This window comes from Penaeus vannamei, chromosome 42 (genome assembly GCF_042767895.1).
Source record: "Penaeus vannamei isolate JL-2024 chromosome 42, ASM4276789v1, whole genome shotgun sequence".
Classification (NCBI taxonomy): Eukaryota; Metazoa; Arthropoda; class Malacostraca; order Decapoda; family Penaeidae; genus Penaeus; species Penaeus vannamei.
In genome coordinates this window covers 10,568,841-10,586,340 of record NC_091590.1, presented here as the reverse complement: position 1 = coordinate 10,586,340, position 17,500 = coordinate 10,568,841, and the positions used below count along the sequence as shown (strand labels likewise).

The following is a 17,500-nucleotide window of genomic DNA, read 5'->3' as shown; positions in this document are numbered from 1 at the left end:
AGAGAGACAGAGGAGAAGTGTAATCCAGATATATATATATTTAAAAAAAAAAACAGAATTGGCAATGAAAGACGGAGAAAAAATACCAAAAAAAGTCTGGTGGAGAAAAAATCATCTTTTATTTAAACTGGAGAAGAGAGAGAGAGAGAGAGAGACAGAAAAAAAAACTGCGCATGGATGTCATAAAAATCACAGTAAAAGTCGACATATTCGGGTCTGTTCCGAGGTTAGGGATTGCACAGTGTCTACTGATTGGTGTCCCGGATGCCTCGCTGCCCCACCGCCCTGACCTCGACGTTGAACAGATCAACGTGTGCAACAATCAAACGCTTTAGTCTAGGCTGCAAGTTCTTCTCTCTCTGTTTTTTTTTTTAAGATTTGGAAGCACATTGCAATATTGATCAAGGTCAGGTTGCTGCGACTGGGACGTTGGAGAATTGGAGAAAAAAAAGTCTTTTTGCTACATGTCTAAGCTACAATGCATGGAATTTTGGGAAATGTCCTGTATCAGAAAGCCACCTGTATCAAAACATTAGAATGATTATACATAGCTGAAAAATACCAGATGTACAACCCTCATTGGAAAATATGGAATCACAGGAGTCAAAGAGACGATGTTCATATCAGGTCCTTTGAAATACACTAGAATCATGTTCAATCTGCAAACCGGGCCACAGCCGGCGAAGGTGGAAGTTAGTGACCGACGTGACTACCAGCTAAACTAAGGCGGAGTTCCCTGCCGTATAAACACCCGGGGCGGCCGGCGCGACGCCTCCCGCCCGCGTGGGCGTCGCCGCGGCTGGTCCGGTGCAGGTGCGTCCCGTGGGCGGCATTGTAGATCTCGCTGCGCCCACTCTCTCTCTCCCTGCACTCGAGCTCTACAATCCCGCCCGGAGGCCGCCGCGCCCGCACCCGCCGCCGCCGCCGCCGCCGCCGCCTCCCGCGGGAGCGCGCGCCGGCCGGACCCGAGCCTCTATACCGGGGCCAAAACACGATCTTAGTAGACGCGCTTATGGTGACGAAACACACATGAGATCCTTTTGACACACACACACATATTTGACACTGGTGGCCTGGGGACGCGACACAGGAGGGGGTGCATGACACTCTGGGGGGAGGGGGGAGTGTCATGCCACATGTGGGGTGGGGTGGGTCATACACATGCATGGGGGAGGGGGGCGAGGGGGGGTTGGCACACGGACACAGAGACAAGGACAACAAGCAGAAGCCGGGAATGGGGAAAAGTGAAGTAATAATACAAAAAGAGTTCGTTTTTTAATGTATGCAGTTTTTAAACTACTTTCTTTTAAATGAATTAACAAAAACAATAATCAAAACAAATCAAAAAAATCAAATCTAATCATCTCTTTTCTTTTATATCTTTAAGAAGAAAAAGTCGTAGGTTATCGTTCAGAGATTCTATTGCACTGAATAATTTCCACATTAATATCTGCCTGCGTGGTATGTGACGTCATTTGGAGGTATCACGTGATGCTTTGATCAGTGACGTCATCCTAAGTTCACACGTGACGTCACTGTGCTGTGGTAGTGAAGGACTGCTCGTCGAGGACTTTCCAAAGCCTTCGGAAAGTTCAAATGCATTTTGATTGATCAGAAAATGATAAATATGGATATGCAAGATGAAATCAATAGGTTGTAAGATGAGGAAGAATTTTACATGAAAGAAGACCAGTGAAATAGGTATGTATTTACTGAAATTAGTGAATAAAGTATTTATACCAGTCTCTTTATGTATGCGTGTAAATGTGTGTCAGAGAGAGAGAGAGAGAGAGAGAGAGAGAGAGAGAGAGAGAGAGAGAGAGAGAGAGAGAGAGAGAGAGAGAGAGAGAGAGAGAGAGAGAGAGAGAAGAGAGAGAGGGAGAGATAGGAGAGGGAGAGATAGGAGAGGGAGAGAGAGAGAGAGAGAGAGAGAGAGAGAGAGAGAGAGAGAGAGAGAGAGAGAGAGAGAAAGAGAAAGAGAACCTCATAACGAACCAGAAAGATTGATACCAAGAAAGGAAATAGAGAAGCATGATTTCCCAAAAGCAAAAAGATGAGCGTGTTGCAAAGTTCCATCTCAGCCTTCAAGAAATCCGGTTAATAATCTGCACGTAAGCGAAAGTACGAAGAACTCGACTCGTACCCTTCAGCCCGAGGGGGGCACCCGAGGGGGACACCCGAGGGGGGCACCCGAGGGGGACACCCGAGGGGGACATCCGAGGGGACACCCGAGGGGGACATCCGAGGGGGACACCCGAGGGGGACATCCGAGGGGGGCACCCGAGGGGGACACCCGAGGGGGGCACCCGAGGGGGACTACCGAGGGGGACATCCGAGGGGGACACCCGAGGGGGACATCCGAGGGGACACCCGAGGGGGACATCCGAGGGGGGCACCCGAGGGGGACACCCGAGGGGGGCACCCGAGGGGGACACCCGAGGGGGACATCCGAGGGGACACCCGAGGGGGACACCCGAGGGGGACATCCGAGGGGACACCCGAGGGGGACATCCGAGGGGGGCACCCGAGGGGGGCACCCGAGGGGGACACCCGAGGGGGACACTCGAGGGGGACACCGATGCACATGTGGAGCAGGATAGACATTGTGTGTGCGCGCGTTTGTGTGTGTGTGTGTGTGTGTGTGTGTGTGTGTGTGTGTGTGTGTGTGTGTGTGTGTGTGTGTGTGTGTGTGTGTGTGTGTGTGTGTGTGTGTGTGAGAGAGAGAGAGACAGAGAGACAGAGACAGAAAGACAGAGAGACAGAGACAGAGAGAGAGAGAAAGAGAAGGAAAGAAAGAAAGAAAGAAAGAGAGAGAGAGAGAGAAAGAAAAAAAGAAGGAAAGAAAGAAAGAAAGAGAGAAAGAGACAAGAAAGAGAAAGAAAGAGAGAGACAAGAAAGAGAACAAGCACCCGGGTGTAGAACTCCATCGGACCAATATGAAGGAGAAACTTGGCCGCGCCCGTGTTGACTTAAGCGTACTAATGAATAATTAAAAGCCTATTTGCATATGAACTTTTGTAATCCCGCGAAATTGCCTTAGTCCCGCCGCCGAGAGACCGAGCGACCCTGGCGGTTCATCCTGTGGGACCTTGCTCGGCGGTCACCCCCTTCCCCCTTTCTTTGCGGTCACCCCCTCCCCCCTTCCCCCTTTCTTTGCGGTCACCCCCTTCATCCTTCCTTTGCTGTCACCCCCTCCCCCTTCTTTTTCGGTCACGCCCCTTCCGCTTTTTTTGCGGTCACCCCCTCCCCCTCCTTTGCGGTCACCCACCCTCCCCCTTCTTTTTCGGTCACCCCTTTCTGCTTCGTTTGCAGTCATCCCTCCCCATTCCCTCTTTTGCGGTCATCCCCACCCCTCCTCTCCTTCTTTCCCCTCCTCCTTTGCTCTCACTCTTTCCCTCCCCACCCCCCGATTTACCTCTTCTCCTTTGCGTTCACCCATCCTTCCCTCTCCCCTTCTTTCTCCTAATCCTTCCCTCTTCTCCTCTCTCCTATCCAACTCTCCTTTCTCCTTCCCCTAGGAGGTAGGAGGAAGGGGAGGAGGGGGAATTGTTGGAGTAGGAGGAGGATGGGGGGTAGGAGAAGAGGCTAGGAGGAAGGGGAGGAGGAAGGAAGGTTGGAGTAGGAGGAGGAGGGGGGAGGAGATAGACTGCTGCTTCCTTACTTCCTTAAAGGAAAGGTTCGAGGGCTTAAGATTTCCAGATAGTAAGCATGTAGATAATATCCTCATTTTAATTCTACATATATATACATTTATGTTTTGCAACTCCCTTTTGTTAGTTTTATCATGATCTTTATCATCGTCATTATACTGTCGTTACAATTCATATAACTATCAGCATCATTACTATGATTTCATTAATTATTTTCATCTTTAAAATGACAAACATCACTAACCTTACATAAATTATGTTCATCAATAAGAGTCCTTGTCACTTTTTTTTTTTTTTTTTTTTTTACTTTTTTTGCATATTCACTAACATTTCGCGGAAAGTACCAATGTCTATCAATCATTTATCTATTTGTCTCTTAACCCATCGTCCTTCTTTCCTAGCTAATTATTTGTCTATCTATTAATCTATTCATCTATGTCTGATTATCTACCTAAATAAAATCAATTTCTCTATCTATGTATCCCTCCCCCTATCTATCTGTACATTCGTTTATCTATTTATCTATCTATCTATTCATCCATCAATCTACCTACCAACTTACCTACCTGCCTTCCTACCTACCCATTTATCTATCTGCCAAACCTTCTATCAATCTATCTTTATATCTATCTCTTTATCTATCTATCTATCTAGTACCCCCCTTCCCCCCTAAAAAAAAGAGTGAGGCAAAAACGACTCACAATGAGAAGCGACTGAGGAGGAAAAGAAAAGAAAAACAGCTGATGAGTTATGAGAATTTTTTTTCTCCCTCTATTGTGCTGTTTCGAGGAAGAAGAAAATACTCATTTCCAATCCATGTTCCCTGGTTGTTCTGCTGAATGGAACAGAATGAACATTTTCGTCTGGGTTCTACGTGTGTGTGTTGGGTTGGGTTGGGGGTATTGTTGTGTGTGGGGGGGGTATTTGTGTGTGTGTGGGGGGGGGGGGTATTTGTGTGTGTGGGGGGGGGCATATATGTGTGTGTGTGTGTGTGTGTGTGTGTGTGTGTGTGTGTGTGTGTGTGTGTGTGTGTGTGTGTGTGTGTGTGTGTGTGTGTGTGTGTGTGTGTGTGTGTGTGTGTGTGTTTCCATTTGCGTGTGGGCGTGACGATGTGAATGATTGTGTTTCATCTGCGTGTGCGTGCGATGTTCTACCTATACATAGCATAGTTTCCAGAATCTTCTTCTTTACCTTAATTTTATCACCTATCCTTACCCTCTGAAAGACACCATACCATCATACTCCATTTTTTTATATCGCAATCTAATTTCATCCTTACGGCACCCCCGACGAACACACGCACAAAAGCACGCACGCACGAGGAAGCAATTACTGCAGCGTTGCAAGTTAATGTTGCTCGGCGCCGCTTCCCCTGGCCTCGCGTTAACGTATCGGGGGCTGCCACATAATGGTTTATCGGAGACATACAACGCCCATCTTACGCCCATTTCGCTCGCTATCGTTCCCTTATGAACGCTCCAACATAATCTATAAATATCAGTCTCTTTACACTCTAAAATGCAACCCTTACCTTCGCTTCCCCAAATTGCAGCTGCAAGCGATGCAGAAAGCGACACGTGGGTTCGCCCCCTCCCCCCCCCTCCAACCCCTCACCTACGCCGTTGGGGTTGGGGGTACGGGGGAATGGAGGAGAGGGGGGGGGGGCACAGGGAAGGAATACTACCCCCTTAAACCATTCTTTACGATATATCAATTTTCCATCTTGCAATCTCGAACTATGCAACATTACATTGCATTACAATCGATGGACGACATGGCGCGCGGGTTCGGGACATATTTTCCATGTTAAGACCACATTCATAATACGCTTAACATATTTTTCTCCGGCAGGCAGACGTCCCACATTCAAATATATGTGTGAAGAAGAAAAAAAAAATACATATATACAAGATGGACGACTCGCCGAGGTAAGTTCGGGGTGATTTATTTAAGGGTACCATTTTCTTAATTTTTCATACGGGGAGGGTATGCTCAGCCCCCTGGAGCCCCTCCCTTCTCTTCCCCAATATTTAACCCTACCTTTCCTCCTTCCCCCTCCTCACCGCACCTATTCGATCTCACTTTCCCTCTCTCTCTTCTCACACCTTCACTTCCACAACCCCCTTCCCCAACCTATACACCCCACACACCCCTCCCTAACCCATTCACACCCTCACAACCGCCCTCATCTCGCCCAGAACCCCTTCCTTCCCCTCCACTGGTCATTCCCACCCACTCCCCCGCCTTCTCTTTCCCCAGCACCCATTAGCTCCCTTACCCACTTCCTTTCCCTAATTTAATCCATTTAACCCCCATTTTCCCAACCCATTCACCGTCACCCTCAATCCTTCTCTTCTCCCCTCCACCCATCCACATCCAGCACCTCTTTTCCTCTTTCCTTCTCTACCCATCCACCCATCGTCACCCTCCCTCCCTTCTCCACTCCCCCAACCCATCCACCTCCAACATTCCTTCTCCCCCTTACCCAACCACCAATCCACCTCCAATATGCCTTTCTCCCCCTCCCCAACCCATCCACCTCCAACATACCTTCTACCTCCCCCCCTATCCGCCTCCAACACCCTACCTCCTTCTCCTTTCCCAATCCACCTTTCCCATCCATCCATTCTTCCAACACCTCTTCTCCCCCTCCACCCTATCCATCTATCTCCAACACCCTTTCTCCCCCTCCCCTCCACCTCCACCCACACTCTCCACCTCCAACACCCTTCTCCCCCTTACCCACCCACACATCCACCTCCAACACCCCTTCTCCCCCTTACCCACCCACACATCCACCTCCAACACCCTTTCTCCCCCTGCCCCAACCTATCCACCTCCAATACCTCTTCTCCTCCCTCAACCCTATCCACCTCCAACCCTTTCCCCTCCCCCCCCCACCCACACATCCACCTTCCCAACACCCCTTCTCCCCCTTACCCCCACACATCCACCTCCAACACCCCTTCTCCCCCTCCCCCCACCCCACACCGTTTCACCCCCTCCTCCTCCTCCCGAAGAGACAGCGAATAATGGTTCACTATCGAGAGCGAATGAAGCAGTGTTAACCGGCCGTTTCCGAAGCGATACGAGAGACGGTCAATAACACCTTAAGGCTCCCGACCGCAATATCACCCTCGTATGTTTATAAAAGCTACACATCAAGGTTCGATATGTGGGGGGATGAGAAAGAGGGAGGGGGGGAGAGGGAGAGAGAGAGAGAGAAAGAGGGGGAGAGAGAGAGAGAGAAAGAGGGGGGACGATGAGAGAGAGAGAGAGAGAGAGAGAGGGAGGGAGAGATTTAGAGAGAGAGAGAGAGATTTGGATAGAGAGAGAGAGAGAGATTTGGATAGAGAGAGAGAGAGAGAGAGACTTAGATAGATAGAGAGAGAGAGATTCAGATAGAGAGAGAGAGAGAGAGAGAGAGAGAGAGAGAGAGAGAGAGAATGGATAGAGAGAGAGAGAGAGAGAATGGATAGAGAGAGAGAGAGAGAGAATGGATAGAGAGAGAGAGAGAGAGAGAGAAAGAGAGAGAGAAAGAGAGAGAGAGAGAGAGAGAGAGAGAGAGAGAGAGAGAAAGAGAGAGAGAGAGAGAGAGAGAGAGAGAGAGAGAGAGAGAGAGAAAGAAAGAGAGAGAGAGAAAACATTAAAGAGAGAGAGACCATTTTGCCCTCGAGTGAATGTGTAATGTATCGGAAATGTTTTGTGTGCGGCAGTGTGCACATACACCGAGTTATAACGCAACAAATGTGTCCCGTTTCCGACGATGTCTTATAGGTCTACGAGGCTGCGCTCCGAAGCCGTTCCGATACGCAGGGTCGACTCCGGCTTCGGTTTCATTTCTCTTAAAATGAGTTTCCAGCTGATTGGTTTTAATGCGAAATAGTGACGATAGAATGGGTCTTTCCTATAGAGATGAAGGCTTAACGGCGACCGTGATGTCTCCAGAATCATTTTCTTTCAAATAATGGCACTTTCTCTTCCCTTTGCGAGGCGACTTTTTCCCCCATGAAGGTTTGGGAGTTAGAGAAGCTTTGGCGCCTTCGAGAATCTTCCTTTATTTTGAGTCGATCTATTAAATTCCTTTCTAGAATAGATATAAAAGACACAAGCACTTTATTTTCACTAAAATCTTGCAACATCACTGTACTTAATATGACTGCATCGCAATACGTGATTATTACTGAATCAAAAATATTTTTTTATATCTACGTTTTTTTTCTTTTTACAGCACAACTGAAGTAAGCCTAATTAATCATTCATTTGCGCTCAAAACCCGTCATTCAAGTGACCTGTCAGGATTATGAAACACACGCTAGCTGAAAAAAAAATCAAGCTCCGCAGTAACTGATCCCACGTTGACACGATTTTCCGAAAAAAAAAAAATCTATTTGCACATCTATCAAAGTCTTTCTACCTCTCTAAACGCGAATAATACCCCCAACATATCACAATCTATCTCGCAACCTAATGTACTAAAAGTGAAGCACACTAATATACCTGTAATACCATAATTAATGGAATATCAGCGTATTCCTGTCATAAAACAGACTTCGGACTCGTTCACATCCACGACCTTCCCTCACGAGTCTAAAGTATAAAGGATTTACCGAGACCCATCTGCCGCAGCGTCCGTTCAGATCCGAATGCTTATCCAGGCGGTATGGGGATAGGGAGGGGGTGGGGGAGGAAGGGGAAAGGGGGAAGGAGGAAGAAGTATAGGGACAGGGAAAGGGGGAAGGAGGCAGAAGTATAGGGACAGGGAAAGGGGGCGAAGGTGGTAGAGGAAAGGGGAAGGAGGGAGAAGGAGAAGTATGGGGACAGGGAAAAGGGGGAAAAAGGGGGAAGTATAGGGACAGGGAAAGGGGAAGGAGGGAGAAGGAGAAGTATGGGGACAGGGAAAAGGGGGGAAAAGGGGGAAGTATAGGGACAGGGAAAGGGGTAGGGAGGCGTAGGGACAAATGGCTGAGAGGTGAAAAAAGGAAGTAGAGAGAGGAAGAGGGAAGAGGAAAATTAGGGTGAATAGAGGAGAGAGGAAGGAGGGGGAATGGGGAAGTGAGGAGAGGAGAGGGAATGGAAGAGAAAGGAAGAAGGGAATGGGAGGAGAGAGAAGAAAAGAGGAAATGGGAGATAGAGGAAGGAAGACAAAATACGACGGAGAGAATGGATAATGGGGAAGGGGAGGGGGAAGGAAGAGAGACGAAGACATGGAAGAGAATTTGTGAAAAAAGAGAGAAAGACACACAAATCTCTAGAACAAGCAGAAAGAGAATAGAAAAGAAATAAAGGAATAAAAGAAAAAAGAGAGAGAACAAGACTCTTGATAAGGGAGAGGATGGAAAGAGGAAAACGAGGGGAAGGGGAGGAGGAGGAAGTCCAGAAGGGGAAGCGCGGGAGGCCGAGGGGAGGAAAGGGTTCTGATCCACCTCATTCTGTGCGGCGCGGGATACAAATCTCTCTGAGCGACGGACGGGATTTAACCGCCGCCAGCCGCTGTGATAGATAGTTCGAAGATCTATGATTTATGACGCGAAATTGTGTTCATTTATATTTGCATATGTGTGTGTATATATACATATGTATATGTATATGTATATATGTATATGTATATATGTATGTATGTATGTATATATATATATATATATATATATATATATATACATATATACATATACATATATACAAATATACACATATACATATACATATTCATACATATACATACATATACACAAACACATATATATACGTGTGTGTGTGTGTGTGTGTGTGTGTGTGTGTGTGTGTGTGTGTGTGTGTGTGTGTGTGTGTGTGTGTGTGTGTGTGTGTGTGTGTGTGTGTGTGTGTGTGTGTGTGTGTGTGTGTGTGTCCTTATACATGTGCGTATGTTGCACATGTGTGTATATATTACATACAGGACAACGAAGAAAAAAAATCGCCTCTGTAACCAAAATTTCACCAAAAATATATGTGGACTGTATATAAATCCCCAACATAATCCCAGAGAGCATCTGCATTCCTTGCAAAATGTCGACGGAAATGCCAAAATCCGTTATTGCAGACCTGGGCATCGACGGCAGTCAATGCGTTCCTTGCAATGCGACGCGGGAGATACTCTCAACATATCAAGATTGTCGAATATTTTGAAAATTCTTTTATTTCATGGTTCCGTCCATATTCAATTTGTTAATCTGCTTCAGTTTATAATGCATACAAATTTATTTCAATTTATAATTCATTTGTTAAGGTTCCTCCTACATTTCATTTGTTGTTTTATTGTAGGTCATAATCCATTTGTGAATCTATATCAATTTATAATTCCTTTGTTAATACATTTCAATGGATAATTCCTTTGTTAATACATTCCACTTTATAATTCCTTTGTTCATTTATTTCGGTTTATCTATTTATCTATTCACTTATCAAATTTCATAACAGCACATCGGAGTATAGGCCTGACAGTGACAATAACGCTAATCAACCAAACATGAAAAATATCCAGAGATGAAAACAACAGTCAAACAACGTCACTAATTGTGAATAATGAACACGTAACAATGCCGGGTCTACCGTTCGAAAAGAAAAGATGGTGAGGGGGAGAGGAAGAGAGGAAGAGAGGAAGAGAGGAAGAGAGAGAGAGAGAGAGAGAGAGAGAGAGAGAGAGAGAGAGAGAGAGAGAGAGAGAGAGAGAGAGAGAGAGAGAGAGAGAGAGAGAGAGAGAGAGAGAGAGAGCGACCGCGAAAGAGAGAAAGAGAGCGACCGCGAAAGAGAGAGAGAGAGAGAGAGAGAGAGAGAGAGAGAGAGAGAGAGAGAGAGAGAGAGAGAGAGAGAGAGAGAGAGCGACCGCGAAAGAGAGAAAGAGAAAGAGAAAGAGAAAGAGAGAGCGACCGACCGCGCGAGAGAGAAAGCGAGAAAAAAAGAGAGCGACCGCGCGCGCGAGCGAGAGAGAGAGAGAAAGAGCACATACGTGTTTTCCCTAATGAGGCGGAATACACGTGGCCGGGGCAAAACAATGGCTTCCTCCTAGTCGCAGATAATCGATGCAGGCTTTTAGCGGCGCGGAATGTTACCTCTCGAAGGGCTGGTGTGGTCGAGCGTCACCTTCTGCGTTCGTGTGGGCTTAGTTCCTTGGCCGCGTCTCGGCTGCTTCTTTTGGGAGAGGTTTCGAGGCCGGAGATGTATTGAAAAGAAGGAGAAGAAGAAGAGGAAGAAGAAAATGTGTATGTATAAGGTGTATGTGTGTGTGTGTGTGTGTGTGTGTGTGTGTGTGTGTGTGTGTGTGTGTGTGTGTGTGTGTGTGTGTGTGTGTGTGTGTGTGTGTGTGTGTGTGTGTGTGTGTGTGTGTGGTGGTGGGGGGGGGGGATGGATATTGATGGGATGAGTTTTTGAAATGTGTGTTTTTACCTCTTCTTATTTTTCTATTTCTTCTTTCTTTGCCTCCTTCGTCTTCTCCTCTCCTACTATTTCCTATCTTTAACATTTCCTTCTTCAACTTTTATTCCTATCTTTTTCATTTTTTTCCTTTTTTCCTCCGTTTACTGCTTCTTCTTCTTCTCCTCCTCCTCTTCCTTCTTCCCCTTCTCCTTCTTCTTTTTCTTCTTTCTTCTCCTGCTATTCCTTCCATTTCTTCTTCACGGAATAATACAGTAGTTAAAGTAGTACGTCTCGAAACTAAAATATAGTTCCCAGCCTGCCTCTTCCCCCCATTCATTATATCCAAGAAAGAAAGACGGAGATGAAAGGAAAAGAAAAAGAAAAAAAAAAATTAACATCGTTCAACTTGAACGCGCATTTCCCAGAGTGAACATCTCGTTATATATGCGTGCCGGCGAGTAAAATGGAATCCCCCCCCCCCCCAAAAAAAAAAGAAAAATGGATCCACATACTGCAAGGCTACTTCTCAAGCACTGTAATTACAATAATAAAAGTAAAGTTTCCAATACCGCATAACTTGTCGTTTTATTCTTTGCACATGATTCCTACAAGACTCATAACTTAATAATAGTAGTTACAAAATAATAATAACAATAATAATAATAATAATAATAATAATAATAATAATAATAATAATAATAAAACGAACAAAAAATAAAACATTTGTCTGTTGAGAATTTTTCTTACTCTATAATGGTAGTGCCAGATCTTTCCAACTTATCTGCTTGTAGCATTTACATTTGCATAGCCGTAAAGCGGTTAAATTCGCTAAACTACTCGACTCCAACCGGTCGTAAAATGAAGGAGCGGAAAAAAAAGTTGTAAATTATTGCTGTTGCATTAAGCCTTACGCATCCACGCATCGCAAATCAACAGCAATAACAATAATGGTGATACCGTCGAGGAAACATCTTTCGAGTTGCATCAAAAGTCGTGAAACCAATCACTTTTATGAGGCTTATCTCTCGATTTCTTCTTTTTTGTTATATATTTGCTATTCTTTCACCCACACTTCTTACCTGACAAAGAATATTCCAGATAGTTCGCCAGGAAGAAAATGTGTAGTCTTCTAAAGCAATACTAGTAATAATACTAAACATAGGATAGATGGAAAGAAGAAAGGAAGGAAGGAGAGAGAGAGAGAGAGAGAGAGAGAGAGAGAGAGAGAGAGAGAGATAGAGAGAGAGAGAGAGACACACAGACACACAAAGAGAGAGAGAGAGAGAGAGAGAGAGAGAGAGAGAGAGAGAGAGAGAGAGAGAGAGAGAGAGAGAGAGAGAGAGAGAGAGAGAGAGAGAGAGAGAGAGAGAGAGAAAGGAAGGAGGAAGAATTTAATTAATCGTAAAAACAACACATATCCATCCATCCATTTCTTGTCTTTTTTCTTTTTCTTTTTTTTTTTGCAATGACACCAACTAAAAAAAATTAAGTCCATTCGTCACAGCAAAAGAGATACAACGCTCGCCTCTGATTATTCCACTCATCATCACGGAACAGTTAATCTCGTAACTAATTAAATAACTAACCTGTCCTGCATATTAAAATATCATTATACACAACACCTAGCCAAAAGTTAGACCGTATTTCTGACATTTGGACCGAAAACAGACATTCGTTAACTGACACTAATATATACGCAGGAAAAATGTCGAACATTGCAGGGTACATTATGGACAGCGGCGTCTGGATGGCAACACACATAGACCGCCTGTAGTGTGTGTGTGTGTGTGTGTCTGTAGGGTGTGTGTGTGTGTGTGTGTGTGTGTGTGTGTGTGTGTGTGTGTGTGTGTGTGTGTGTGTGTGTGTGTGTGTGTGTGTGTGTGTGCGCGTGTGCGTGTGCGTGTGCGTGCGAGAGACAGAGAGAGAGAGAGAGAGAGAGAGAGAGAGAGAGAGAGAGAGAGAGAGAGAGAGAGAGAGAGAGAGAGAGAGAGAGAGAGAGAGAGAGAGAGAGAGAGCAAATGTGTATGCGTGTATGTGTGTGTGTTGTTATATACTCGTACACATAAATGTGAGTGTATATCTATGTCCGTGGGAGCACACCTACACACACAGGCATATCATCCAAAAAAAAAAAAAAAGTCCTCAAAGTTAACTCAACATAAAATCACAACGAAAAACACCGAAGTTTTCGTGTACCTCCGCAACTCAGTAATTATCGTGAGACAAGTCATTAAACTTTCCGAAAAAGAGACATCAGGCACATCGTCCAAAACTTCATAGTTTACTTGATGGCACTCAATGTAACTTAGTGAATCTTGATTAATTGGTACATTTGAGGTCTACGCACTTCCGAATACTTCTGGGCGGATACGAGCTTAAAGACTGAAGGGGACAGGGAGATGGGAGGAGAAGAGGAGAGAAGGGAAGCAGGAAGATGGAGAGGAAGAAAGGAGGAAGTGGAAGCAGGGAGATGGAGAGGAAGAACGTGGAAGCAGGAAGGTGGAGTAGAAAGAAAGATGTGCAAGCAGGAAGATGGAGAAGAAGAAAGGAGGAAGTGGAAGCAGGAAGGTGGAGAGGAAGACCGTGGAAGCAGGAAAGTGGAGTAGAAAGAAAGATGTGCAAGCAGGAAGATATAGAAGAAGGAGGAAGTAGAAGCAGGAAGGTGGAGACGAAGAGAGAAGGGAAGCAGGAAGGCGGAGTAGAAAGGAGGTAGTGCAAGCTGGAAGATGGAGAAGAAGAAAGGAGGAAGTGGAAGCAAGAAGGTGGAGGGGAAGAAAGGGGAAAGTGGAGAAGGAAAAGGATGAAGAACAAAAGGAGAGAAAAAAGACGGAGAATCAGAATCGAACAGGAATATGGAGAAGGAGGAGGAGGAATTGGAGAAGAAAAAGACGAAGAATAAAATGAAGAAAAATAGCTTAGAAAAAAAAGACGGAGAATCAGAAGAAACCAATCCGAAAACAAAGAAAATAAGGAAGAATACAACACTAAAAAAAATAATAAAATAAAGAAAAACAGCACTTCCCTCCATACACTAATTCCAAACAAGACAAACGACTGAACCAATCAGCGTTCAAAATAAACCCAGGAAAAAAAAACACGTTAAACCCACACAATAAATTTCACCAAATGCCCATTCCTCGCTCACTAAACAAAACGGTAACAACAAATGGCCGTATTACTGACTACAAAACACCGCATCACCGCCGGTTACTAATGGGAAAATAGAGTAATATTGACTAAGTAGCAACCCCTTTGGCCATGGTTAAGCACGGATCATGATATAAAACTATAAAACTTAAAATCACATATATATGGATTATATAAAACATGAGAGATAAGATATCAGTCTATAAACTACGAAAATGGATTATATAAACACCTAAACACACAAAAAAGATAGTGAGGCTGATATAGATACGAAGTTTTTGACAAGGTGACAAGAGTATGCATTTCCTTTAAAATTCTGCTTCATTACGTTAATAATACTAATACTAATACTAATAATAATCATAATAATATTAGTAATAATAATAATAGTAATAATAATAATGATAATAATAATAATAATAATAATAATAATAATAATAATAATAATAACAATAATAACAACAATAATAATAATAATAATAACTAAACTCCTGCACATAGAATAAAAAAAAAAAAAAAGTTTAGACGGTAGATGGAACCGAGAAGCATATTTGGTAAATATAATGAAAACCATCAATACGTTTCTTCTTTATCTATCACTTGTACTTTCTCTCTTAGGAGGAAACGTAACCACGAGAAAACTGCATGTGATTGCAGTGATGTAATTGCACGAGATAGCAGTCATATGGGCGCCGCTACAGATGCGTTAATCAGTAATCAGCTAAAGAAAGAAAAAAAGAAAAAAAGAAAACAGAAAAGAAAAATATATAAAATAAAATTAATAAATGAATAAAATAAATATAGTAAAAAAAAAATCATTATATATAAACGTAAACTTTCATATCAATAACAAGATATGTATCTGTATCTACACCTATATCTATCAATACGCACATATGCAGTTCATCTTTAAAATAAATAAATAAATAAATAAACAAATAAATAAAACATTTACATACCGAGATAAAAAAAAAAAAAAAAAAAAAAAAAAAAAAAAAAAAAAAAAAAAAAAATATATATATATATATATATATATATATATATATATATATACACATATATATACATATATACATATATATATATATATATATATATATATATATATAAAGATTTTAAAAATAAATAAATAGATAGAATAGATAATGAAATGAAAACAATTACAAAATATTCAACGTGGACATCCTTTCGCGAGTTCCGAATAACTTAATCACACTTTTCAACGTTCTTAATCCCAGGTTCAATCACAAATCACTCGGGAACTGTCGATCTGCCAGTCACTGTCAGGTTCGCTTTTTCTGGTACGTTCATCCGTTCAATATTTTTTTTTTTTCGTTTTTTTCGTCTTTTTTTTTTTTTTACTTCTTTCTTTCGTTCTTTTTTTCTTTCATTTGTTTCTTTCTTTTTTATTTTATTTTATTTCTTTTTTTCGTTTTTTTCTTTCTTTCTTTCGTTCGTTTTTCTTTTCTTCTTTCGTTCGTTTTCTTCTTTTCTTTCCTCCTTTCTTTCGATTTTCTCTTTCCATCTTACTTTCGATTTTCCATCTTTCATTTTTCTTTTCTTATGTCTTCCATTCTTTCTTTCCCTTTTTCTTCTCTTCCCTTTTTTCCTTTCTTTCTTTTCTTTTCTTTTTTCTTTTCAAACCTCGAACCCAAACGACCCTGACTCTTCAGCGTAGAACGTTCTCGAAACCGAATTATCGGATAATCTTATGTTTTGATAATTTTATTTGGGTTTTGATTCGAAGACGCTGGCGGGTCATTAATCTGTCTGTCAAACTGAAACGTTTTATTCCTCATTATGAGATGAATATCATGTTAATTATATTTTTCTTTTAATATATTTTTTATATTTTATGTGTTGTGTTGTGTGTGTGTGTATGCGTTTTTTGTGTGTATGCGTTTTGTGTGCGTATGCGTGTTGTGTGCGTATGCGTGTTGTATGTGTATGCGCGCGTGTGTATGTCTTTGCATGCGTGTGAGTATCTGTGTGCTTTACGCAACAGAGCAAAATACACAAATGCAACGCGATTTATCATACGGCAAATATCACGGTGTAAGTAATGAGAATATTGCATGAGGCTTTCCTGCATCATTAGACTTCCTCAGCATTTCTTTTCCAAATGAGGGCGTGTTGCATTGTATTCCATCAGTATTTTTGCCCAACAAATGGACTAAACAGAAGCGTGTGTGTGTGTGTGTGTGTGTGTGTGTGTGTGTGTGTGTGTGTGTGTGTGTGTGTGTGTGTGTGTGTGTGTGTGTGTGTGTGTGTGTGTGTGCGCGTGCGTGCGTGCGTGTTCGTGTGTGTGTATATGGGTGAGCGCGCGCGTGCATGTGAGTGTTCGTGTGTGTGTCTGTGTGCACAAATATATATGTATGTATATATACATATATGGGAGAGAGAGAGACAGAAATACAAAAGCAAATACATCAACACTGAAAGTTACATACATCCCGATATCACGGCTGGTACAGGCAATATATCATAAAATTTGCACATCTAGCGTATTTTCCTTCTTAGAGAAAGAAAGAGACAGAGATAGATAGAGAGAGAGAGCAGTCCTTCACCTCCAGCAACAGCGATTAATCACACATTTTTATTTTATCATTATTATTATTTTTTAAATATATTTATCTTTTTCAAGTGAAGATAGACCATATGTCACATACAAAAACAGGCAGATATTACATATGTTTATTCAGGTATTGCCTCGTTCGAAGTCTGTTTGTGTCAGATATCAACACAGTATATAGTCGATCATCATATGTTCAGTGAAACAAAAAAAATAAATAAATAAATAAATAGATAAAATGAAGAAATCAATAAATAAGGCGTAATAATAATCATACTGATGATAGAAATAATAGAAATAAGAGTAATGATAATTATGAAAATAATAATAATAATCAGGATAAAAAATAATAATGATACCAAGAAATTATATTAATGAATAATGATCATAATGATAATAATAATAAGGAATAGGAAAATAAAGACACTATCAATAATAATAAAATTCATATAAAGTAATATAATGATAAAAATACTGATACTGATAAGAGGGAGAATAACAATAATAATAATAATAATAATAATAACATTAATGATAATAATAAAAACAATAATGATGATACCATAAACAATGATAATAATCATTAACACAACAAAAAATAATAAAAACAATAATAAAAATAATACATTAATAACGATAAGAAATATGACTAAAAATATGATAACAATAGTAACAATAATAATGAAAAGCAATAATAATAATAATGATGATAACAATAAGGAACCAAAGGTATCATGCACGATTTTAAGAGGAATTT

General features: G+C 42.1%; 1 protein-coding gene across 1 annotated transcript in view; it reads right to left on the bottom strand.

Annotated features, from left to right (window-relative positions):
• The window catches only part of Ten-a (tenascin accessory), a gene marked incomplete in the record, with an annotated part of 214,869 nt that overhangs the window by 115,142 nt on the left and 82,227 nt on the right, over positions 1-17,500 (bottom strand).